The 26752-nt window shown below is 37.0% G+C and overlaps 1 long non-coding RNA gene across 2 annotated transcripts in view; it reads right to left on the bottom strand.

The window, feature by feature from the left end:
- LOC116788727 overlaps window positions 1-24583 on the bottom strand; it is a 29075-nt gene extending 4492 nt beyond the window's left edge. The window contains exons 1-3 of one of the 2 annotated variants that reach the window (XR_004357746.1): window positions 24489-24583; window positions 11235-11314; window positions 1230-1347 (exon numbers count right to left, since the gene is read on the bottom strand). This is a non-coding gene — a long non-coding RNA (uncharacterized LOC116788727). Of the gene's footprint in view, window positions 1-1229; window positions 1348-6981; window positions 7091-11234; window positions 11315-24488 lie in introns of those variants that run through there. The other variant, XR_004357745.1, reaches the window with a different exon arrangement.
- Between the last annotated feature and the right edge of the window lie 2169 nt (window positions 24584-26752).

Here is a 26752-nt window from a genome sequence, read left to right as displayed (position 1 = left end):
ATTATATAATGAATCATCCACTGCTAGCATCACTTTGAGAGCTTGGTACCCACTTAACAAGTACTTAAAAGCTGCAGCTGTGATTCTGGTCTAGTCTTTATGAGAGAAATTTTCTTCTGCATCTTTCTGCTCTTTCTAAAGATCTTGAGGAGGATGAAATATGTGGACCATAAATTTTATACTGAAGGCAGAGAGAATCATAATAAGACAATGTTCTGGGAATGACTGGGATTAGAGTTGGTCATTTTGCTGCTTATGAAAAGAGGTCCTTATAGCAAGTTGCCACAGCACATTCATCAGGGCATTTGGCGGTCACCAGCTGTTGCAATGTGGTGTGCTCTGCAATCTATTGTTTGCGATCATCTGGTGCCCATGGGGACACCATGGCACAGGTCAGAGGATGATAGATAAGATTGGAGCAATGATCAATTCTAGTCTACTATTCCACTTCTTATTCAGCAGGATATTAACTTTAAGAGTTTTCCATTCAGTGACCTCGATAATTGGAAGGCACTAATTAAGTAATTTCTCACAAGGGTACAATATTACTGTCACAACTTTTTAAGGAACATAAAACTCATACTGACAGTCACTGCAGTTCAGCCATAGGGCAAGGTGAAACTTTTAGACCAAATAATTTTTATATCCAACGTATGTAGATTTGGGTCAATGGACATATTTAATTATATACATAATAAATGTTCACCTTGTGAAATAGTTTGAAATTAGTGGAATGGAGAGGAATTTTAAAAAAGCTTAATTATTGGAATTCCAGGTAATTGAAAAATTACTTTAAAATTATTTTTTGCTTTGAAGTTGATTCAATTTATTTTTTAGAAAGTATAAATAACCATATATTCAAATTTAAATTCAATAAAATTATGAATTTTTTAAAAACATAATTTGTACTAATAGTATTTGTAACTGTGCTGAAAGTGAATTCAGATCAAGGAATTCTCTTTCCTAGCTTAGACACTTTCTCCTGCCAGGAACACAGCAAGATGTATTGAGCTGAGAAAGAATAAATTGTCTTTAATAATAAAAAAAAACCCAAACACAAAGACAACTAAATGCCATGCTTCTTTCAGAAATTAAAAAAATGTATAAACCAAGTATTTATAAAAAAGGTCTTTGAATTTTAATTGGGAGATCAATAAAAAGGTGACAGTCTTCAGCCATCAACATTGAACTTTCTGGAAAGAAAATTCTGCATTGGCTTCAATCTTTACCTGATGAGCAAACCCCTGATTTTCTCCCATCTGTTTTTTGATTCATGATTGTCTTGGATGCCAGACTTATCTCCAGGCCTCCTTTGGTTATCATAAGAGTATTATCCTCCAAGATTACCTAAGTAATAAAAAATAATCCAGTGACATTTCTAGTGAACAAATGAAACAGTCTGAAGCTGTGAAATACCAAAGTTTCAATGCACTTTCATAATAGGAGATTCTCATTTCACAGAATAACTCAGTGCTGACCTTCATGCGAGAAGGAAAATGGAGGATCAACTTCTATCACCTCTAAAACTTATATCACTTGTTAATACTCTCAGTGAGAATGGCAGATATAGGCTATATTTACTGTTGATGAAAACATACATTGTGACTTGCTTCATGGTAGAACAGAACAGAAAATATTACTTTTTGTAGTATGGAGATCCTACTTTGGTTTTATTGGCCCTGGCAGCCAGGAGGGTCAACTGTGTCCTGGAGGGCATCAGGCAAAACATCACCAGCCGGTCGAGGGAGGGGATTGTCCTGCTTTGCTCGGCACTGGTGTGGCCTCACCTTGAATATTGTGGCAGTTTTGGGCATCACAACATAAGAAAGATATTAAGCTGTTAGAGAGTGTCCGAAGGAGGGCAATGAGCATGGTGAAGGGCCTTGATTGGAAGCTGTATGAGGAGCAGCTGAGGTCACTTGGTCTGTTGAGCCCAGAGAAGAGGAGGCTGAGGGGAGACCTCATTGCAGTTACAACTTCCTTGTGAGGGGAAGAGGAGAGGCAGGCACTGATCTCTTCTCTGTGGTGACCAGTGACAGGAACCAATGGAATGGTCTGAAATTGTGTCATGGGAGGTTTAGGTCAGATATTAGAAAAAGGTTCTTCCCCAAGACGTGGTTGGTCACCGGAACAGGCTCCCCAGGGAAGTGGTCACAGCACCAAGCCTGGTAGAATTCAGGAAGCATTTGGATGATACTCTCAGGCACATGGTGTGATTCTTGGACATGGTCCTGTGCAGGGCTAGGAACCGGACTCGATGATCCTTGTGGATCCCTTCCAATTCAGCATTCTCTGTGATTCTGTGGCTTTAGGACTCATTTAGTGAATCTAGCACTAAGAGATTATAAGAATCACTAACACCCCTCAAAAAATATTTTCTGTTCCATTAACGGAGGAGGAACACATACATTTATCTTTTTGGGGTTTTGTTTGTTTGATTGTTTGTTTTTGTTGTTTTGTTTTGTTTAAATCATCATAGGCTTAGTCCAATCTTTTAAGTAGTTAGGAACCTCAAAGCTAGGCTGTGAGGAAACCTCATACAATCAAACAGTCTTGGAAGGAAATCTCTAGGATGACCAAAGCTTTAATGTCCATAGTGCCATGAGAATATCACAGGAGATTTTACTGGCTAGAAGAACAAATTTAAATCTAAAATAGAAAGAAGACAAAGTTAACATTAAAAAGGTCTGGGTTGGCAATATTAATTCCCAATTTGAGAGAGACTCCTTACTTAGTCCAAAAGAACCTTCCCATTTCTGAAATAAGTTCTTTTGTTAGGCAAGGATTCCTACTGCATTCTGATTTGTCTCTTCCTTCTCTCCATTGTGAAGTCAAGAAAATAAGTAATAGTCATTGTATAATAGAAGCCAAATTAAATGATTTGCCACGTGGTGTCTGATAATTAACTAAATAAGATTCCCTCAAACAAGCAAATCTAACTTGTTTTTATGACTACATTAAAATGTGAATCTTAAGCAAAACAAGAACATAAATCTCACTAGAAGATGTTATAATATAATCAAACAGGATTCTGAGTAGAGAAAAGGCTTTATTGAAAGCCATAAAACTTCTTCAGATGCCAGTGGAAAAAATTATGATAATAAAATCAGCTCCAGTTTAATGGCTTGGTAAATGAAGAGAACATTAAATGGAGTCCTGCAGGGTGCTTACAGTCCACCCTATTATTATCTCCTCCCCACAATCAGAGTGCATCCTCTAAGAGCCTCACTGTGAGCTTTTTACTTTGGGGGCCACTCCTTTCTCCCCACTGACAGACGTTTCACTGGCCAGTGCATCCTTTCAAGGGAGTACAAGTCTGGAGAACTAAAACCTTGTGCAGACAAAGGCTGCAGCCCTTACCCAGGTGCATGACCATCAGTCCAGGAGAGCACAGACAGCAGGCCTAGTCTGTTGGCAAAATGCACAGCAGGATGGTTGTTTGCACATACAGGAAAGGCCCATTAACAGAGCAATAATATTCTAACCTAGAATTAAATTCTACAGTCTATATTCTACAGTGTCTTTTTTTCCCCTAAGGAAAAAAAAAATCAGCATATAACCATCTGCAGATCTCTTAGCATAAGGAGGGGAAAAGCCCTGGGCTAAAAATAAAAAATGAAAATAACATGGTGTCTTTTCTGACATTCAGTCTGTCAGGGTGCCTTAAGTTCTAGTCTTCTACTCCTGAGTCTTATTTTGGAGAGAAAGTCCAAGAAGGAAGATTTCATTCAGGATACAAATTCGTCATTAGACACCTACATATGTGCAAATTCTAAATTAGGAATTTAGAGTACCTAAAACCAATACAGTTACAGAACAGCAGACTGAAACCACTCCTGGAATTCCTCTTTCTTTATTTCATGGAAATCTCACTCCTACTTGCTAATCACTTTATTGGAGATAGTCTAAAATCCAAAGGAGTTGTTAGAACATGGAATGAGTTAAACCTTTTCTGGAAAGAGCTTTTCCAATTTCAATTCCAACTGTACATTTAATATTTCCAATTAAAACAACAGCTTTAAACTCTCATGGAATTTTTGTTTAAAAATAACTAGCTATTTCAATAACGCAGCAAAATTTGGCAGGGCAGATGCTGAAAAAGGCTTTTACAGAATGAGAGAATAGTGCATGAAAAGGAGTTGAAAATTTCTAAGCCTAGACCTAGCTGTTCAGGACACAAAAAGAGAGCAAAATTAGAACACGTCATAAGAGTATGATCATCAAGTCATAGAATCATATAATGGTTTGGATTTGAAGGGACCTTTAAAGATCACCTAGTCCACCTCTCTGCCATGGGCAGGGACACCTTCTACTAGAGCAGGTTGTGTAATGTCCCATCCAACCTGGTCTTGAGAGATGGGGCATCTACAACCTCTCTGGGCAACCTTTTCCAGTGTCTTAGCAGCACTCTCTCAGTAAGAATTTCTTCTAAATATCTGACCTAAACCTTACCTCTTTCAATACAAAGTCATCACTCCTTGTCCTATTGCTAAAAGCCCTTGTAGGGGAGGTTTTCCCTTCCTATTATTTATGGGATCTGCAAGGAATTGAAATGCAATTTGCACATCACTATTCTCAGATTATCTCTGAACCCTTATTAGTAGACAAGGAAGCTGAAGGTTTCCTCCATCTCTGTCTTATGTAAGTAAGCTGATAGGAGATGTGAAGCACATAGGAATGGATATATTGTTAAAAAATAGCGTAGATTAATATGGCCTAGAATGAACTAGATAGCACAAGTCAACCATTTTAAAAATCTTAAACATCTTTGTGTGGGTAAAGCTGTGGGTCATGTTCATTTGAAGCACTGATGCATTAAATGAAGTGTTGCCCCTATGTGCTGTCAGCACCATCCTTCTATATTGTGTGAATTCCACATGAAACAGGCAAATAGCTTTACGCCCACTATTTTCCCATCTCTGTGCTTACACTATTCTCTGACAGAGAAATTAATGATGGTGTTGTTTGTTCAGCAGCCCAGAATGAGAGCTAATCTGACAGCTTGTGTCACAACTAGAGTTTGTAATGGAATTATTAAAGAGAGGGACAGGTCTAAAGGGTAAGCTTCAAATATTACAGGTTGAAAGAGACAGAGGGAGGAATGCAGATCGCTGTACACTGAAGCAATGTGAGAAGTGGGGAGATAAAAAATTCCTTGAAACAAGAGGAAAGAGCAGAGTCAGGTTCTGATTTTGCAGGGGTTTATGCGAAATAGCAGGAAATGGTCATTCTGGCTATCTCTGGCTATCTTCCCCCTTCACCATGCACGCTTATCTATGCTAAACTCTATGTTGCTCTGCACATATATTGTATATTATATTACACTATATTATATTACATTTACTCTGTGTTTTTCAGGATTTGTTACTAGCTATTCAGCCTAGGCAGCCCCAAAGGGCTAGAAGTAGGGTTAGATATGTCTGAATGGAGAATCAGCTGGAGTGACTGGAGTGAGAGGTCAGTAGTATGTGTAGGTTGTAGCCCAAGCTTGCAGTGCCATGGATTGCTGACTGGTTACACTGACTGAGGCTGACTTATTAAAAATGTGTGTATTACTGATGCCTGCTTTACTTTGCATATCTTTGCAGGGGAGTGTAGCGGTGGTGGTGGTGGTGTGTGTGTGTGTCCCCTGCCCATTCTTGAGTTTATTGTCTAAATGGAAACAAGCAAATTAGAACCAGAATTTTTGATAATGCATCAAATGTGGTTAGACAGCATTGTCAGCAACATCTTTTAGAGTTCTTTAAACCTGCAGTTTCCAAATCACAGCAGTAAAATAATGCAAGACAATCTTTATATTTCATTGCAGAGAAGGAAACATCTCAGCCTGCCTGGGAAGCACCTACAGAAGTCAAAATTAAGTTTGAGCATACTTTGAATGTTCACAGAGCTTGAATACACTATAATTAAGCAATGAACTGAGAATGAGTCAATTTCCACAATGGAACTGAATTATACTAGTGTGAGACCTGGAGATGGACAGCACCATATGACACATGAAAAAACTTGAGGTATATTACTAAAAAGACAAATAGTTTTCATTTTGCCCCAATTTATTGGAAAAAACCCTAATTCATCAGAAAGACTGAACAAGGTGAGAATCAGAATATCTCATGGATATAGCTGTCAACCCCACTATAAATTGGAAAGAGGACATTTGAACTCAGCTTTTCTGTATCTTAAGGTGAACTAAAGCAACACTGATTTACACAAGTTTTCTGGTTGATTTATTAATTCCCGCTGTAATGGGCAAATAGGGCAAGTAAGAACTTAAAAGCAATGATTCCAGCTAGCATATGGGTGCCTAAATAGTGTTATTAAACAGCTTTTATTTCCCATATTAATCAACACCAAAATTTGGAAAAACAATTTTTGAAGTGTTAGACTATTTTTTTTTTATTTTTCTGAAATTTGTGGTTTGTTTGTTGGGAAGGGTTTTTTTCCCTTCTGCCTAAACAGTTCATTGCATGTGACCTTTTCCTAGGGGTATGTCAAATTTTATGCTCTGGAAAAATTCCAGGCTTGCTAGTTAGCATGTCTGAACGAATAACTGGTTTACACAGTATTACTTAGTTTTGGTGTCTTGTCCCATAACAAGAGAAATAAGTGTGTTTCATAAGAAGTAAAACAGAGTCTACTTAAAACCAGCAACAGCAAATAATCATGCATTTTAATTTCAGCCTGTAGCACTTTGTACTACTTCAAATCACACATTTTAATATCAGATTGAGACAATATTACCTTTTTATATGTTAAGCACCAGAATTTGTGTTCCACAACACAGACGTTAAAGCCTCAGAGCACTGGCAGTTTAGAATAACCACAGAGAAAAACACAGTGCAGTGAGGTGGGAAAGGGAGGGCACTTGTTAAATCCTATGCACCTTCTATCTAATTTATTATATAACATATATATTTACTTGTTATGGATGAAGAATTAAATCAGCATCAGAGAATGGAGAAGAGTGACATACTATGAACAAGCGAAGTTTATTCACTGTTTGGTGAACGGATATTCGTCATAAGCTGATCACCACAGACGCTGAAAAGATCCAAACTCATTCTAAGTAATCTTTCTTCCATGCATAATGCTGTAAACTAAGCAAGAATATTTTCAGTGGGGACTGACTATCTGAAAATCCAGGATTTGACCACTGCTAGAGCCAAGAATGGAAGTAAGATTGAACTGTGACTTGACCCGATATGGCTGTTTCTACATGAAATCAGCAGTGAGAACACTTATTAGGTAAGAACACTTATTAGGTAAGAAGACAGCACTGATAAGCAGGATGTTGTTAAAGTCCTTGGCAATGTATAGGCAGGAAGGAAACTTGCATGCATCGATACTTTAGACCATAGGAATTGAGAATGAATAAACTGAAGAAAGAGAGGTTTTCAAATTGTCAAGCGCTCTTCCATATATATAATCTACTGCACTGCACTACCAGGGAACTGTTCTGGTTTCTAGTGGAACTGGAATTCAGTTGTGACTGGAAACATGGAAATTTGTTGGCTAGCATGTCTTTAATCAACTATTTGCTTTATATTGTTCCATTTTTAACATTTCTTTTGTTCTACCACCACTATGGATATGTCAGATAACGACATTTTATTCTAACTTTCAGTCATCTTTCAAGTTAATCAGAAATATTGAAAATATAAATCTTTTGTAGTTGCCTGTAAAGAATATAACAGAAAGTCTGAAAGTTGGCTTACACAAAAATATTCTTGTCTGAAAATGTTATTTCTTTAAAAAACCTTTTCAATGATGCACATGAGTTTTAACAAATCCTTCAATAAAGGCCTTTCAGCTCCAGTTTGGGATTTGGAGTCTGAGACAGACAGAGCGAACTCAATTCTCAGAATTATTTCTTATATAACTCAGAATTCTCATATTATTAGAGAATGTCCTAATAAATCCACTCCTAGCTGTCCTGGAAAATGCCCTGTCTGCTTATGATTAAACCAACAAAATATTTTTACTTTTTTTTGGTGAATGTATAGTGGCAAAAACCTCAAGATCTCTATTTCACAGGAGGAGAGACAAAACCTTTCACAGATTTAATCTATCAATACTTTAGCTAAGAAGAAAATGTGAGGGCCTCCAGGTAAGTGAAGGTAGGGAACTGAGGCAGAGGCCACTGTCTCTCTACGAGGGTGCTACACTGCGTTTTACTGCAGGATAATTCTAGAAAAAGAAGTTTGTTTGGCTACTGAACTTGAACTGAACTTGGGCTTAACTTGAAGGACCTTGCCTTGGATTTTAAACAATATATTTAAATAACTGTCAGAAAGTTAACAAATTTTGGTAAGCAAGAACCTGGAATAGATAAAACCCAACAATTCTGGAGGGCAAGGTTCTGCATCCCATTATCTGTGTCCTGAGCAAAACAGACACTAATAATTAGTGATTATAAAACTTCAGTGATGAAATTTAGTTTCTTTACCCTGCATGTCAATGAATGACATAATAACAACCATAATCCTACAGAAATGCACGTATAAAATTTTTTTAAGAGTCTCAATTTAGGTGCCAATGAACATTAAATTTATTTAAATACTCCTGGATAAATTAGGCAAAATTACTTCAACGCTTATGAGAGATGTAAGATTTTGAGATATCTGTCTTTGTCATTTAGGTTTTCAATATTATATTGAATTAACTTTTAATCAAAATATTCAGTGAGATATTTCTTTCATGACATCCAGGGAAGGATGTCTTCTCAGGTTGCGCTTTAGCGATAAGAGGCAAAATCTGATCTAACCTCTGGAAGCCAGTAGTAATGGTGTTTAATTGATTGGTGTTTGTTCTGATGTTGAATGGGACAAATGTGTCAGAAATCTGATTAAATTGGTTTAGGTAAAAGCATAAATTACTGAGAAGGGAACCAAAGAGAAGTATAAGAAATAGTGGCAGAGTAGAAATTTCACTTAGGGACAACATGGGCCTCTCCACCAAGATATTATTAATTAATTAAAAATAATAGTTTAAAAGCCTGCATAAAACAAAGTAACAAAAACAAACCCAAAAACCAACAAAGCAAACACACAAAAAACCCAAACCCGAACCAAACCAACAAACCAAAAAAAAAAATACAAACCAAAAAAACCCAAACACTGTGAAAAAGAACATTAAGAATGAATGACACGAATGAGAAACTAGCTCATGCAGACTAAGTGCTATTTTCCTAAGAGACAACTGAAAATTAAGAAAAAAATTACACTAACATGATATCCTGGGTTTCAGGACTGCAACTGAGTTACCTATACGGTAGAGGGACTTGCAGCAGAAGCTGTAGTATCTGCTTTCAGACTTTGATCACAAGAAAAATTTGGTATACAATCCATGCTTTCAAAATGTGCCATGTCAGCAGAATAGTGGTGAAATCTATGAACATTTGAGAAAACAGTTCTGATATCCAGAGTCCTTCCAGCGCTTTGATTTTGGTTACCCATGTAGGGAGAAGGGATATTTACATTTTATTGGAAATTATATTTTAAGTTCTGCATCTGGAACTTCAGAGAATTTCAAATCAGACACAGTGGAATGCAGCTTTCTTCCTTTTGTCTGTTTTTAGTGATACAATCCAAAAGCCTGTATCATTGGGAAACACTAGTTCCAAAGAATCCTAAGCTATTGAGAGCTGACTAAAAAAACCCACACATAAAAGATGTAATTATTTTTTTCTGTGTTTCCCAACTTACTTTAAAACACACTATTCCGTACATAAATATTGAATAATAGTATTATAGTCTGTCTAGAAATACATTTTGTGCCAAAATCTGGAGTCCAGAGAGACTTTTCTTCATATTGGAAGAGCATGAAGCTGTACAGAAAGAGCACAAAAAAGTCCATTACATACCATCAAGAAAATCTGATATCCAGGATTTTTTTGGCCAAGTTACAAATCATGATTCCAGTTTGAAAAAAAAATAAAATGCTCATCTGGATAATAGGGAATCCTGTATTTTAATAATTTTAATATATTAAGTTCATGAGTGCATTTTGATAAATGTGTTCTTCTCCAAAAGAATTTTCTGTTAAAAGATCTCCAACCAGGTTTTCTGTATGGCAGTCAGTACAGCTACAAAATTGCCCTACACTCCTCTACAGCTGTCTTGGACTTGTAGAGTTTTTCTGGGTAGATTTCACAACTAAAGTGAGCATATGAAAATCACAGTTGGAAGAATTTTGTTCAGTTCCCTTTCTTTTGTTAAGAGCAACACTCAGTTTCTGTTGGTAGAAGAGAAAATAGTTAGATCTTGATCTAAAGAGCACACTTATTTCTTGATTTTAGCCAATATATTTTTAAATGTGAAAGACTCACACTTAATGCCAATTTTGATACATACTTAAAACTGATGGATTTGTATTAATGTCTTATCAGAAACAGGTACTTAAAGTGATGAAAAATTACATACAACTTCTAACTGCATTATATTTTTTTATATTTGAACAAGTAGGGTTTTGATTATGCACTTAGAGGACAGAGGATGCTAACATTACAAGTAAAATTTTTTAATGTCCAGGAGGATTCCTGAAGAGGACAATGAAGAATATGAATTAGATATACACATGATCTGCAGATTTTTTCATTTTTATGTGTTTACGTTGTTTTGTGCTTCATTGTGGCTTCATGGTACTTATGGCAAGCCTGCAATTGGCTGCTCAGCCACAGCAAGCCCAGGTAGAGAAAAAGCCTGTGCACCTTATTGGTAGCCAATCCTTAGATGAAAACTTGGAGGCCATACTGTTTGAGTTTTTGGTATGGGAATAGCATAAAATGCAATTAGTATATCTTCTTGTGTAAAAAGATGAGTAGAAAATTCTAATTTTTGAACAGTACTTTACACAGCTAAGATGAAAACTACTCTCTGGGAAATAATTAGAAAATTAAGTATCGCAAAGGGATTAGTAATTATAGATTCTGGAGTTCATTTACGTTTACTAGAGCCTGTAGTAATGCTCCTATTGTGTTTATCACATTAGTCCAACTATTTTGCTGTGATTACCTTTCATCACTAGTGCTGGTGGAATACTGGAAATCAAATTACCTCAAATAGAATACCAATTAGAATACCTCTATTCTAGCTTATTTCAGCACAAACACCATATTACATCTTATGTTGGCAGATTCCTATAGGACACTTAGTGACTTTGAACTTTTAGGAGTACCGAGAATGTTGAAACTTACTACTCGTGGTATAGAAAACCTTATACTCATCTTTACTTACATGGGAAGTAGTAGACAGAATAATGAGTCAAACACAGTTAGGGATGTGACAGTCAGAATATCTCTTTGGTCAGAAAATACCTGGAATAAAGAGAAAGGAATAGAAATTGTCAGCAATTTATGTTGCAAAAGCCAATACAAGGATGAGTCAGCACTACACAGGCCTCTAATTACTTAATATCCTGTTTGTTTTGAGCTGAAACACAGCCTGGGCCCCTTGAGTACTCAAAGAGTCTAAAGAGACCACTTGGTCTGTTGGAAACAGTTTTACTATACTGAGATTTCCACACATCAGATCCCACATATTTATTTAAAGCCAAAACACACAGTTAACAAACTAATCCACTGCTGTCTTCTAGTTAAACAAAATGCCCAGAGAATAAAGAATATATACAAAAAAGCTAAAAGTGAAAAATCTACATTCTCAGATTTCTACCTCATTTTTATTTTCCCTTACTATTAAATTGACAAAGTTTTTGTTTGTAGTAATTTGCACAGTTCTTGAAACAATTTTGAGAGTGTTCATTCCTATGTAAGGGTGCCCATTCTTCCATCTACTTCTTTAAAAGGTTCTATTTAGCAATTCAGATTTGAAAAATTATGCTAAAACTTTTTTCTGGATTAAATATTGAAAGGAGGCTTTTTCAAATTATATATATATTATATATATATTATATATATATTATATATAGTACATCACCTCTATATAAGCCAGTTGGAATAAGTATTTTTGATCTTAAAGTTTTTTGTGCTATTGTCTTGCATTACAGCAACAAACAGAATAGAATTACAACTGATGTATGTTTGACACTTAAGTATTATTCAACATTTGAATTTTATGTTATGTTTTTTCAATTTAGTAGTTCATATAAAAATTCTGAGCCCTGAAAATTCAGTGGAATGCTATTTGTTTTCTGAAAACCACCTAGTGAACTTGCTAAAAAATATGAAAAAGAAATAGACTCTGTCCAGAAATGCAAAGAGCCCAGTGAAAGGAGTCTTACTCTTTCTTGCTTATATAATTTCCGGTTGTGTGGCATTGTCTTATTCAATTCTACATGAAGTTTCAAAATGTGTGGTGAGGAAGTGACCAGTGACATATGGAACTCAGAGTATTCTCCGGTGGGTATTTATAGATAATTTGCTCCCTTAGGCAGTTATTAATTTCTAGGCCGGGAATTATTTAGAAAATCCCAGAGCTGAAACAGTAGTCAGGGTTATGAAAATATAACAGTGTTCTCATTCCTCACTTCCCTTCAAAAGAATAATTTGAAGATAGGAAGACATAAAAAAACCCCAAAAACAACCATGTTAAAAAGGTGACCCAGAGTAGATGAGTGAGAAACCTGGGCAAAGATTAGAACTCATCACGAAATTCTTTAATCAAAGAGAAATACTTTGTGGCTAAAATCCAGTCATTGGCAATGAAACTATTACCTGGAAATAAGGTAACATTCTGTTTTAACGGTAACTGTGTACTGATGCCTTTCAGTTCAAGTGGGGCCCATTTCCAGTTGCTGAATTTGATTGTATTTCCAAGAGAAATTCAGTAATTCAAAGCAGAAGTTTCAGAGTTTTATTCCGGAATTAAATTGCACGATTTTATGGCTGAAAGTATGGCTATTTATACATAATGGTGCTTTTTTGGTTCAAATTACGGCTCATTTCCTTAGAAGTTTTATGGATGTTGTTTCTATCCCATTTTATAGGTAAAGTTTCATTATCTTGATTAAATAAGACCTAAACCAATCCTCAAAATACCTTTACTTAGTGCCTATAGAGTAGCAGAAAGCAAATTTGGAAGTAAGTTAGTTGTCACAGGTTTTTTTCTGAACCTAGATTCCCCTGTATTCCAATATCCCTGACAACAATCTCAAACCCTTGCCTAAACATAAAGTTCATGGTTGCATTCAATACAGAGTAAGTTAGGTTTTGAAGACTCGCCTTTTATCTGAGAAAGAAACAAGTCCACATGTTTTTAAGATGACAAAGTGTTTTGGTTTCAGAGTAAGTTTGTTTAAGGTTCCAATAGGAACTATTAAAGGCATGTAGGTGATCATTTCATCAAGTAGAGAAAGGATAATAAACTGAAAGGAATCTAATTTGCTATTTTAATATGCTTCAAATTGCATCAAGATACCTGATTTTATGTATTGCCTTAGATCTGAAGTTATTTTAAGATGAAAGCCACCTGAAGTGGTTAGAGAGGCTCCTTATCTTCCGTGTGCAAATTTTTAGCTAACCTAGCCCATGTTTTTGCCTAAACCTGAAGCTGAGTTATAAATAACTTTTGCTGAATTTATAAATTTGAATTAAAATTATTTAGAATCCATTGGAGTCTAATGACTTCAACTGCAAACCAGAAAAAGTATATCAGTAGAGAAAAAATTCCTTTAAAATTCACTGGGATTGAAATGCCACTCCTTGTATTAATTTCCATCCTTAGATTCCTGCTGTGATAATATTTATTGAGTGACTTCTACCTACTTTGCCATGTAGATTTTCTCTAATATGAACTGAAATCTACTAAACAAGAAGTCAGGAAAGGAGGGGAATGGGGGTTGATTCTCTTTCCAGTGATAGTTCCTTCCCAAGAGAGAACCTACTGTAGCAGCACTACTGGGGTTGCAGGTGTCAGGCCATGACAAAACCAGCATGTGAATAAGATTGGAGAACAATAAAGGAAAAATATTCCCACAGGAAAACTGAGCCTCTGTGGAAATAATATTTCTGCTACAGCAGCCTGAGTGAAAGGTCACAGAACTGCAAACAGTATAACTAATACTAAGTAACCAGGGTAAACAAGGTACTTATGGAATGCAAGATAAATATATTTTATGTGTCAGGATGGAGTTTTCAGGTGTATACCAGCAATGTGTTTATTTTGAGCAGTCCTACTTCCCACATGGAGGCCTGCTGTCCTCACAGAATGACATTGTATTCTACATCACCTTGACTATTGAGAATTCCTGGCTCAACCATATGTTTCCCCCATAAACCGGTAAGTGCCAGCAGGGCAAATCAGTCCTTGATTTATATCCTTTCACAGAATCAAATCTCAAGTGCTTAAACAGACTTTTCATCTCAGGACACTTTTCTTGGGCCACCACTGATAGTGATGGCAAGCGAAATACAAAACTTTCACAGCAACCTGAAGTAAGAGCGTTGAAACAGGTTTTATTGTATTGCTCTTGATGCAGATATTATGTATGCAAGGCCCTTTTTCTTCCAGCTTTAACAAATATGACAGTTACACACAAGAGCAGATATGATTTAGTCTACAGAGGAACCAGTAAGACTTAGGTCCGTGGAAGACAGGACAAAGGCTTTGCATACCAACTGTCAAGTGTATAAGCACATCTACTTCAGCACAGAAGGAGGTAAATATTTTGTGTAAATCACCGTCAACTACATCCAAAAGACCCTGTGATATAGCAATGAGGAAGAGAGATTCACTGTGCCTGTTCAAATATGTGCTAAGAGTATAATGATAGGATTCTCCAAAACAAACAGTTCAGATTTTTCTGTCTGTGAAGATATCCCTGAGGCAAGAATACATTTGTTGTTTTTATTTAATGACTCAAGGCAGCTGCCTCTTCTGTTTCTGTTATCTTTACTTACACTGTACATCTTCAAGTTGTTTTGGAATGAATGTGCTCTGCTCAGGCCTTTTTATTTTATTACTTTTGGGATGCTTGTGAAGCATAGACTGCGAACAGACTCTCTTGCTTGTAATTCGGTCTTTCATTTACGTTTCTATTAATTAGTGAGAGGGAAGGAAGCTCATAGAAAAGAACTATCCCTGAAACAGTTTACTGTGTTTGTGTAGACATATAGTGCACCAAGAGAGCGAGCAGCAAGACTATGGTACAGTCTTCTCCTAAATGTCTAAACGATGTGGAGACCAAGAGGACACTAGTGAATCAGATTCACTGTACCTGAGACACACTGTCTGAACTCATTTCTAGGACATTCTGGCCATGGGACAAAAGATAATTGGCCATCCATGATTTATGAATAGCCAATATCTTGGTCAAAGCAGGAGAAAGAACTCTAAGTAGATTGTTCATTTACAGCAAATCTGTCTTTTCCAGAAAGTCTAAATCTTGCCTGCACAGTAGCTGCCTGTGCAATGTAGTTGTTTCTGCATTTGCTGTCTTCTCAATTTGTCTTTGATAGAAAACATAGAAACTATAACACCTATAACCAAGCTCTTGCTTTCTCATCTCCATTCACATCTGAGCTGAGTAGCAGCTATTTTCCAAAAGACAGCAGGGACTGCAGTTCTTACTGACCATTACACAAAAGAGTACAAGGAGGGCATGACAACTCCTTTACCTTGCCAGCTGTATACACCTGTGTATGACCAGGCATAGGAGGAAGCATGAGATACAGGAATGAACAGACAGCTTCTCTCTCCAGAAGCTGGAAAACACTGAGGAGGAGCTTGGACCTGCTAGCTTGTCCTAAAGTTACTTCAACAAAGATTCATTTCCATGTACTAAAAAAAATCACAGATTATCAAAGAGAATGGCATATGTTTTCCCAAAACTGCATGTGGCAGGTTGTCTTTTTACACACTCTGTAAGCACTTGCACCCACAATCAGGTAAAACAGAGTCATGAAGAACAAACGACTGATACTCCCAGACCACCCATTTTAGTGTTTTCTATTGTTTATTCAGTAGATATTTGCCACATATACCCATAACACAACTTTACCCTCAGGTTTGCTGCAGTAAGTTCACACTGCGGATTTTTAAAAACAGATATTTATTTTAGTACAGTGTATAACCAGAAACTGATAAGAGAATTTATAATTTTTGTAGAGTTCTGGCTGCTTAGTGCTATATCCTACCACACATGACAGAGAAAGTAGTGGACTAAAACAAAGCTACAGAGGCTGTATTGATGAAAAAGCTAAACTGAGGACCAAGAACAGTATGTATTTTGGTACACTTAGTGTAGTGAAGACCCAGTAGCACAAACTCACATGATAACAAAAACAAACAAACGAACAAACAAATAAATAAAAGGGTGACTGAAACCCCATTTGTGTTTCCATGTCAGTTGATCTTGGTGGTTGCGAGCACCTCAAAGACAACTTCTTCCCAGAAAAGCATTATGAGCCTGAACTTAGAATTTGTATGCAAGTCATGTCATGGCTGTGGGCAGTACTGTCATGCCTAAATAATTTATGCCATCCTCATTTTCAAAGAACTTGTGCAGTAGCACACCATCCAGGCAAGAGCTCCTCCAGGGAAACCAGGCTAGGGGTGTCTTGCAGCCATGCTTTCATTTTCCTTGGTCCATATCCTTATCTCTTCAGCAGCAGCTTGCAGGGAATTGTAACTTCTGACCCAGGGCGCTTATTACTGATGCTCGGGCTTTAATGTCTGGAGAATAACAACAGTGAGATAACAGTCTGTGTATGGAACAGACACAAGAGGAACAGGGCTCTAGAGTTGGTTTTGCTCCCCTATCACAGCTACACTGAAGTCCTACAGACTTGCCACACGTGCCTTCAGAGACTGTTTTCCTCATTCACAACCCAAGGCTGTTTCTTTTCAGAGTTCTGCTATTTACAAAGTGAAAACATCTTTGATTTTATTGCTAGCTTTGATAGGATTATAGAATGATAGATACCTCTGGCAATTGTGTAATGCAACTTAATTTTTTTTGTTTGGCCTGCCTTTCCAAGAAAGTGCAGTTCACATACTTGTGCTGTCTGCCCAACTGACCATTCAGTTATTAGTTTCCCCAAATTATGTTTTTCCCAATTCACTAATTTCAGCCAAATTTGCCAGAGTGTAGCTGTATACAGAAGAAAGACTCAAACTCTGTCCTGTAGCAGACAGTACATGCTGCCACTCTTTCAGGCAAAGAGGTAGGGGATGTTGGAGTGTTCAGGGAACACGAAAGGAACTCTTTTATACTGTCTTTAAGGATTGCTACTCTGCACTTCATTGTGCCTTAGCCTTACAGGTGAAGGTCTAAGCCACTTTCCTCCTTGCCTGGCCTAGAGGGTGACTTTTCAACCAGAACTCTCTCCCTAAACTCTGTAATTTAGTTAGCAACTATTAAGCATCTTACTATTTTGAAAAAGTGTTTGGAGAACAGAGTAAATGCATTCACCACTTCTTCAATAATTGTTGACATATAGGGCATTAATGATTGGCTTGAAGGAGCTGATTGCCTGAGGCACAGCTCCAGTAATCAATAATCCTTGGAACATTCTGTGCCAAGGTTACTTCTGCCCACAAAAATGAAACAGGAGTCAGGGACACAATTTATTTAGCCTATTCATAAAACCAGTTATGATTCCAAGTACAAAGCAATAATAGTAAAATCGTGATGTTAAAAACAAAGATAACAAGATACAACATTTGAGAATAAAAGCAAATCTTGCATACAATTAGAGTTGCATACAGTTGCTGTCAGCTAATGTACTCCAAAGAATGAATGGTAGAACAGCCAAGAGCAGACAAACATGCAGTGGAAGAGCCCTAATTGTTATGAATGAAATTTCTCTGTTCCTGAAGCAACTTGCTGTATACTCTAAAATCAGCCAGCAACAGACACTCATGAAGCCCATTTTGGAGGTAATTTCATACCTGAAGGTTTGCAGCTGAGAAAGATGCTCAGCAGGAAAAATAGATGAATATCAGGTATCCCTAGTTAACTTTGAAAATCACAGCAGATCCAGCTCAGCCTAATCCAAAGCAGGATAGGTACTAGATACAAAATGATGAAATACTTTCAGTTATTCACTCAGCCCTTTTTGCTTCTTATGGTGTTGCAGAATACGTGGAGAGATGCAGCTACTTCCATGTAATGCTAATACATCTTTCCCAGTATTGTGCATTTCCAAAGAAAAGCAGCACATTATAACTGGGAGCTATTACTTATATCCTGTTCATCTAGAAGTTCAGAGAATTTCACGCATTACATATATAGAGGAGAAGCTAATTAAAGTCTGATGAGAGTAATTGACATTATAGACCTCCACAATAGCACAACCAGGTGCTTGCTTGCTCTGTTTGATCTTTCAGTTTCCTCTGTCCTGTCTTTGAATGGTATCTCTGCAGAGCTGCTGTAAAGGTGCTGGAGATATTGGACATTATGCATCCATGCTCAGTGCTGTGCATGTGCATGTGCAGATCACTGTAAAGTTGTGTCAGTTGTGAGAAACCTGTCTGAACTGTTTGGATTCAGGTCTGCTACGCTTTGGCTGTAGGACCCCTTTCAAACAGTCTGGGGCTTGGAACTGTACCCTCTGAGGGAAATGAAAGAAAAAGCCATCTGTTTGTTTTACTGACTATTGGAAAGGACATTGTTTCACCAGAGCTGACCACCAAGCAAGATGTGGTATTACAGGGATGCATTTGAAGTTCAGAGGTTAAAATATTTTCATCTCTTTTAGATGAATTCAGAAAATGCATCCCACAGCAGTTCTGTCTCCCTGCATAAGCAATGCTCCTCTTAGAAATTGTTGGCGGTTTCTCACCTTCTTTTCTACTCTTCTATCATTTTGCTAGTTCCTCTGGATCATGAACTCTCAACATTCCTTTATGGTCTGGAGGGTTTAATGGAGGAGTCACAGGAATTAGTTTGTGCTCCTGTGATTCTATCAGTATCTTACCAGCGCACCCTTTTCCAAAGACAGAAACTCTCCAACAGGTCCCAGGCCCTCTATCACTGCTGCTCTCTAAGGGCCTGAAGGACAACCAGAGCTTTTGCAGTTACAGCTGGCACAAAAGCAACACTGCAGAAACACAGTCACCCTAGGTCAAAAGGGTATAGCAGTAATTAAATTGCAGTTCTGTGCAGAAAAGTGACAGTATAAAAATGCTGCTGTATGCTTCTGTGTTTATTATGCTTCTTTGACTCCAGATGTACACAGTTTGCAGCTAAAAGATTTTCTTTCTTAACTTGTCTCTTTTGCCAAGCTAATGTGAATCAGAATCAAGATAAGGTCCTTTCTTAATTTTCTGCATTACTACTAACTGGCCAAAATAAGCCTTTAGCAACACAGGTATCATCCTATCACACCAGAATTTATTCTTAGGTCTGTCTGAACAGGCCAAACCCAGTGATTCCAGAGCTGTTTACTGCAGAAAGTTCTATTGAATATCGCTGGTGATAGCTCTGCAGGTATAATATAAAGTAACATACTTACACCTAAAATCAACACAGGAAGCTGACAAAGGAAGGAAGCAGCTTTGCTAGCAAGAAGGTGTCATTTCAACACAGCCATTTTTCTGCCTGGGATGGCACTTTCTATGAGCTCAGGCCCTAGAGCAAATCACTTCATGATGATGGTAAGTGAGCTGAAAGCCAATCTCAGTCAGCAATAAAATAACAGGATAGGATTAAGAAAGAAGTAAGTGGTGATATATCAAAAATATGGAGCATTTTTGACAAAAGATGTGATGAGGAAGCCAGAGGCTAGAGAAAAGGAAGTAATGAGGATGAAAAACTGGATGAGGGAGTCTAAAAGGGTTCAGTCAAGGAGAGCAAAAATAAGGAAATAACTCCAGGAAAAAGGAATAGGAAGTTATCTATATAACAGGAAGACAGACATCATTAGAAATTAAGAGAATGATTGAGGCAATTCTGATAAGAAGGAGCACAGTGGTAGAAGAGGAAGGGAAAACACCGAAGAGGAAAAAACCAGAATTTTAGGAAACACAGATTAGTAAAAGAAGAGTTATGCATCCCTCAAACATAGAACCATCCCTCAATTCTAATACCATCTATCCCTGCTCATCAAAGAAAAAAATAAAGCAATTTAAAAATAGGGTATTTATTTATTTATTTATTTAAGGGGGTGTTATGTGTGTATGTGTGTATTTTGCTTTAAGTTGCACTTCAAAGGCAGGAATAATTTCATTTTAGGGCATCCTCAGGACTTTTGAGACGCACCATTCAGCAGTACTGTAGAAGGGTAATCCCACTGGCTGTTTTCAAGGGCACGTGATAGTGGAAGTTTCAACAAAGCAGTCTCATGTGAAGTCATTGCTAGTTTGACTTTGTTCTTTTGCTAACAGACTTTCCTAGGGCAGTATATAATGTCTTTTTAACTACTCACCATCCTTGTTTCACTAACTTATCTATCTCAGAAAGACTATTAATGTTTATTTTGTGCTGTGAAAAGTCACTTCATAATCTCAATTCTTTTTCTTTATATACTAATCGTCTTCTGCTTTGTTGAAAATAGTATCGATGCAAGTGAAGAGCTAGTATAAATTAGTATTTGACACTTATCTTTTCATCTCAAATAATAATTTTCTTATTCTACTTCATGCTCATAATCCATCTTTCCATTTATCTGGGCTCTGTTCTCTCTCACTTTATACTTCAGTAATCTCATCTGAAGGAATTAAAACAAGATCTGACCTTATGTATAATCTCCCACAGGTGTATTTGCATTGTACGAGGAAAGATTTAATTGTCTGGCTGCTGCTGTCACTACTGTCTTTATATCATGGTGATAACTTCCTAAAGATCACATTCAGAACATATTCTGCCTGGATTTACCCAAAAAAATTATAGACACACTCTATCTGGAAACAGTTTTAATCTGCATGCATCTAAAGCTCCTCTGAGGCTGGTGCATAATACCTACTAACTGGGTTATATTTGTAGAATTTCAGACAATGCACAACACTAAACTAGAATGGCACCATCTGAATGTTTCAGAAGCAGGTGCAGGTGATAGACAAATATAATTAAATTTTGAAGGAGAAGAATGTAAAAATCCTGCCTGGAGGAAAGGTCCTAGAAGTGGGAAAAGACCCTGCAGATCAGGGAGCACATGGAGACAAATGGGAGATGCTGAAGGACCTCGGTCAACAATATCAAATACTGATAACTGTGAGCAGCTGCAAAGTACAAACTGACACAACTTCACTGATTGGCAGTGATGTCCCTGCTAGAAAAGGGAAGTGAAGCCCTAGGGAAAATAATGCTGAGGTGGGAGTGAGCAAGTGAGATAATCAAGCCGAATAAAAGCTCTAAACTTAATGGTTCTTAAAATCCGGATTTGCTACTGGCTGTGTTTTACTCTGTCTTCCTTGTGACAGTGAATAAGAGGGATAACGTATTTCATATCATATCATATTTTATCCTATTTTATCCTTCTTTAAAAACACAATTTCTTGCTAAGGATTCTAAGAATTTTAATAAACTTCCCATGTAGTACTAACTTGTAATATACCACAAATTATGCCTCCTGAACATCAAAATGAACACAGTAGTCTAAATTATACCTCATAGTACAATTTATGATCCTTTAAAGAGGACAAAAACAACTAGTACAAAATAAGTCTATTACAGATTTAAGTGCAGTTCCATACCCTTGTACTGTTCCCTTTACTTAACATTATAAGCTGGTACACAAAACGAAGTTCAGAAATTCCATTTATTAGAAGTAGTGGTTTTTGTATTTTTTACAAAAGAGATTCAACTGTCAGTAAATTGTATGTTATGTGCAAAATCACCCACTTTGTCTGTCTCCACCTCCTTATACTTTTTCTAAAAGACACTGTAGACTGTGACTTGCAGATAATGAATGAGAATTCCTATGGAGAATACAACAGAATAGCAAAACAGAGTAACTCATATGTATGCTCTTGAAAAGCTCTTGAAAACAGGCTATACTGAATAAGTGTTCTAACCAAGATAAAATTTCAGTGAGAAGATCTCAGATGCAGGTGAAGCAGAAAAAAAGGAGAGTCAGCCTTACCCTATTAAATGAAAATCCTATAATAAATCTACAAAGGTCACGAGGGACCCAAAAAGTGCAGATTTGAGATAGCTGGAAAACTCTGTTATAGTGGAGGTATACAGTAGGTTGGTGTATGTAAACAGAGTACACAGAAATATATCTGCCCTTCTAATAAATGCAAAAATTATGGCTTCAAAGTGAATAAAAGAAACAAATTTTCTACTGCAAAGGAGGTTGCTAGGATATCCTTCTGAGAACATATGTATTATACGATAATGGTTTTGGATTAACTGCTGAGCCATGTTCTGATATTTATATATCTGGCTATTTAAACTCATCAATTTTTGTACACAATCTCTTATTCCAAGAAAAGACAGAAGGACGTAATTCTTTATCCGTGTAGCTGCAACATGGGATACAAAACAGGCCGCAGTTTCTGAATTCTTAGTCACAGCCCTATTATGACCATACAGGTCAGAGTGAGTGGGCAAAAAAATCTCTGGAGACTCTCCAACTTCTAAAAGAAGAAAATGTTTCTTGTGCCTAAAGAAAAATGTCACTTGGATTAGATTGGGGAAAAGGAGAAGAAACTTCCTTCCACCACTGCCATTCTAGACCACTGCCACAATTAGGAAACTTCTTATATTTTAGTTGTCTGTGCAGCTTTCACTGTAGACAGGATCTAATATCTGCAGAACATTTTAAGACAAATCTACTTTTGATTTGTTGAACAAGAACTGAGTTGGAAAAAGGGAGGCTGGAACATGTTTCATTGTAGTTACAAGTTAGGGAAAAGCGCCTGCGATTCCATAATCTCTTCCCCAGTTAAGCATGTTTCTCCCCATCAACATTTCTTAGGTTCTGGTGCAGTGCTGTGTAACTGCATTTCTATCTTTCAGACTCCCTTTTCTCTTGTTTCAGTTGTACTGCAGGACTCTGTCATCCCTATCTCAGTTTTCACACACTATCTTACATAATCTCATCAGAATTTCACTGGTGACGTGAATGTCTCCCTAGAACACATGTTAGTCTCACAGATCCTTTGGCAGAAAAGGTCCTAAGGTCATCCTGAATCAGTATTTCAAGCCCCAAACGAAAAAAAATTCTTGTGCTACTGGAGGGGAAAAAAAAACAACAGAAAAAAGTCAACACACACACTAAAGGAGAAAACACAGAGATGTAGGAAAACAAATTGAGGGAAGAGAGATTGAGACTGATACAAAATATTGATTTTAAAAGTTAAATATTTTAAAGCCTTATCTGTCTGAACAGTAGCCCATAGAAGTACAGATATGGCCCTTGATATGCTGGGCAGGAATGCTCAAGCCTATAGCCTTAGTCTCCCTTCTCTTCCAAAAGTTTTTAGTAGGTTTAATGTTAACGAAACCAGTAGTTACTCCCCTCCAGTCATTATACGTTTCCAAACTAAAAGGCAAAGCTGAGTGAGAACATAATGCAGTCTTTGAGGCTGGTTTAGGCAGCTTATATGAAGGTAAATACATCAGATTTGTTAATACACACTACCCTTTTACAGTACCTCATTTCAGTGAACTTGGTATGGTTTATGAATATTCATTATCACAAATGTCATAATCTCAGTAAATCAAATAAGTAGTAGTTAATGACTATCTCCATTACACAGGTGGAAAAGAAAAAAAATTGATAACCTGGTGAAGGCTTTACAGTGAGTTAGAGAGATCAAGAAACGTAACTTGGTAGGCTGACTTTCTTCCCCTTGGCCCCAGGGAACCAGTAAACAGAGATTAAGAACTGCTCACCATTCAAATGAAAAAATGCCATACGGGACTTATTACATTCCTAGTGTTCTGCTGATATTCTATGTTTATGGGTAATGGGGAAGCTTTCAAAACTTTAGAAACTTCCTGTGTTAGTTTTAACTTCATGGTAATCGCGAGAGAGTAAATGTGGCAGTACTTGTAAACTGATAATTTACCTTTAGGCTCTCTAATGTCTTGTTGAAAATACTTCTGAGTCTTCTTTAAAATGTCCTATTCTCACTGGGTTATTAACTCAGAAGGCTACTTTTGAAAATCCTTCTACATATTATTTTACTTTTAGGATTGCTTGCAACGTGTGGATGAATATGGCAAAATAACTTATAGTAAGATGTTCAGGAAAGTATAAGCATGACAAGCCAGCTCTAAGAGAGAGTCAGTAAACTTTCTTTTTAGTGACAGACAGAACAATCAGGAATAAAGTAACTAGCTCAGAAAATGCCTGTCTGCTAAGAAAGTCTTTCAATTCCTATATTCCTGTCTTTGAATTTGACTTAATTTTAGTTGCTACATAATTTTAACTCATTTAATAATAAATGATAACTCATAGAAAACATGCAATAATTAAATATAAACATTTAAGAAATATGAGGTTTTAATATTTCATATATTTTGGTTTTTAAAATATAAGGGAAAAGTATTTTCCTTCTCAGTCTTATTCTTAAATAAGAAAAAAAATGTAATGTGATAAAAGTGGCAGATTTAGCACTCCTACTTAAACAAATACCCACTTGGTCCTGCTTTTGGGGACCAAGACAGCAAAGCTCTGGATTTTCTCCCTTTAGAAAGTAGGCTGGCCACAGTAAAGGTGTTTAACCAACTCAGGACCAGATGTGATCTCCTCTCATCGAAACTGAGGCATACTGGCAAGGGCTGAAACTGTCAAGCCAAGTAATACCCACCCAGGAGATAAACAGAGAGCTTCTGTATTCAAGCCTGGCATCATAGCAACAAATTTATATTTAAATACAAGATTAAAAATAATAAAAAATAAAACTTCTTCACTGGCATGTTTTGACGGTAAAATTCAGGATTCCCCACTGCTTACAGTCCAAGACAAACTGCATTTCTTCTCTTTCCAAGATCTACACATGGGACAATTAATATCTGTTGCTTCAGCTGACACACAGATGAACTCAGATCTAATTAAAGAGATTTCAGAAATAGCACAGACATAAATGTCATTCTAGAACTGATTATTCCTAATTGACAAATTATCCTGACACCTCTGCAGAGTTGGCAACATATCTATTTCCTGTAATACTGCAACTTTAAATAAGAGGACCAGAAATCATCTTGCTTAGGCGTAAGATCGATAATTCTGCACAAGGAAATGATAATAATAAATAAGAGAACAACTTCTTTTATGCATCACTTCCTTTCTCTAATTAAGACCAACTCTCCACTACCATTCACAACCATGTTGCAGGTGTGGGAAGTTACAAAACAGATTTGTTGGGCAGGAGTTATCTTTAGTGTGGTCTACTACACTAACTCTACACTGTACTAGCTGGAGCCCCTCTCTGGGCTGCGTCTAAGGATAACCACTTGTTAATTCTCAGTGGTAAATTCTGGGTGTGAACTTACATCACTATTTAGTGTGGAAAATATCTGGTTCTCTTCTCTCCTAGGGTTTAACCCAAAGCCTGGCCAGGGCTCAGAGGAAAATCAAGGGAGTCAGTTTGGTCCATCTACTGTCAAACAAGGCCAGCCATCTATTTCCATTGCCTTGACTAGTCTCTAAACACAGAAAGATAGACACATTCATACCTCATTAATGAACAGATACTAATCTTCACTAATAAGCGAATACCAATATATCTTACTAATAAACATACATGTTTACACAGGTGTAGTCTTATATTACATGTTTTACTAAGGATTATACAGAATTCTGGCTAATAAGTAGATACATGGCTAAATATGACATCAGGTTGGAAGGTTCATCTAGAGGTCAACTTTGGCTCAGAGCCTATTTTTCAGGCCTCAGCACTGCAACTAGTCAGCATGGGATAGCACTACCAAACTCTTAATACTAATCTGACAACAGTTTAGATGTATGGATGGTAACAAGACAATGCCCAAAGAACCTAAGTAGTAATATAATTGTAGTCTCAAATATGAAAACATGGATCCTTCTGATCTGACCTAGGTGGGCATTGTCTGCTGGTTGATCTATACAAGACTTGTATTGTTCATGGAACAGTCACAAAAACACTTGCCATTTTATTAGGTTGCTGTATTTTCTCTCTTGTCCAAACTCTGAGGGTCATAACTAGGCTGCAGAAATGTAGAAGCAAAACTATTTGATAGGACAGAGAAAAGAAAAATAATTTCATTTTAGAATGGAAGGATTTTTTTCTACCCCCATAGCAAGAACCAAAGACTGTTTGACTGTAAAATTCATCACACTGTTATTGTATTAATGATGAAGAAATGACCATTATATAACACCATTAATCCAATGGTCCCAAAGTAAAGGGCAAACAATTAGTAATGTGCCCTGGGGATGTTTCCAGTGGAAGACTGCAAAGAGCAGGACAAATCAATGAAAATTGCTTCTGGCTGTTAAGTCACAGCTGTTGAGCTTCATCCTCCATCCCTACTGTGCAGGTAAGAGCCAAAGCAATAAAAATCCGAAGATGGGAATTGAAAAGTAGCCAAAAGAAGGACTTTCTGGGAAGTTCTGTCTTCTGCTGAGCCTAAGGAATGTTTTATTTTCCTGTATGGTATTCTTTAAGTAAAACCTCCTTTGTAGCTATTACAAGGCAGCTGGCTCCATGGTCATTAAGCCGAGTCCTTTAATAGCATCCACAAAATTTAATGTTTGTTTAGCTAAGAGCTATCAGTGAGAACATGTTGTCTAGAAAGGGTTCTATTTCCCTACCCTTCACTACGTGTGCAAACAAGCTACACTTGCCTAGTTATTGTTCCATCTGCCTACTTCTGCTTCTTACTGTAGCTTACAACCTTTGCAAGTTTTCATGCCTTGGCT

The sequence above is a fragment of the Chiroxiphia lanceolata genome, chromosome 6 (genome assembly GCF_009829145.1).
Source record: "Chiroxiphia lanceolata isolate bChiLan1 chromosome 6, bChiLan1.pri, whole genome shotgun sequence".
In the NCBI taxonomy this organism is placed as follows: domain Eukaryota; kingdom Metazoa; phylum Chordata; class Aves; order Passeriformes; family Pipridae; genus Chiroxiphia; species Chiroxiphia lanceolata.
This window is presented reverse-complemented; position numbering and strand designations above follow the sequence as displayed.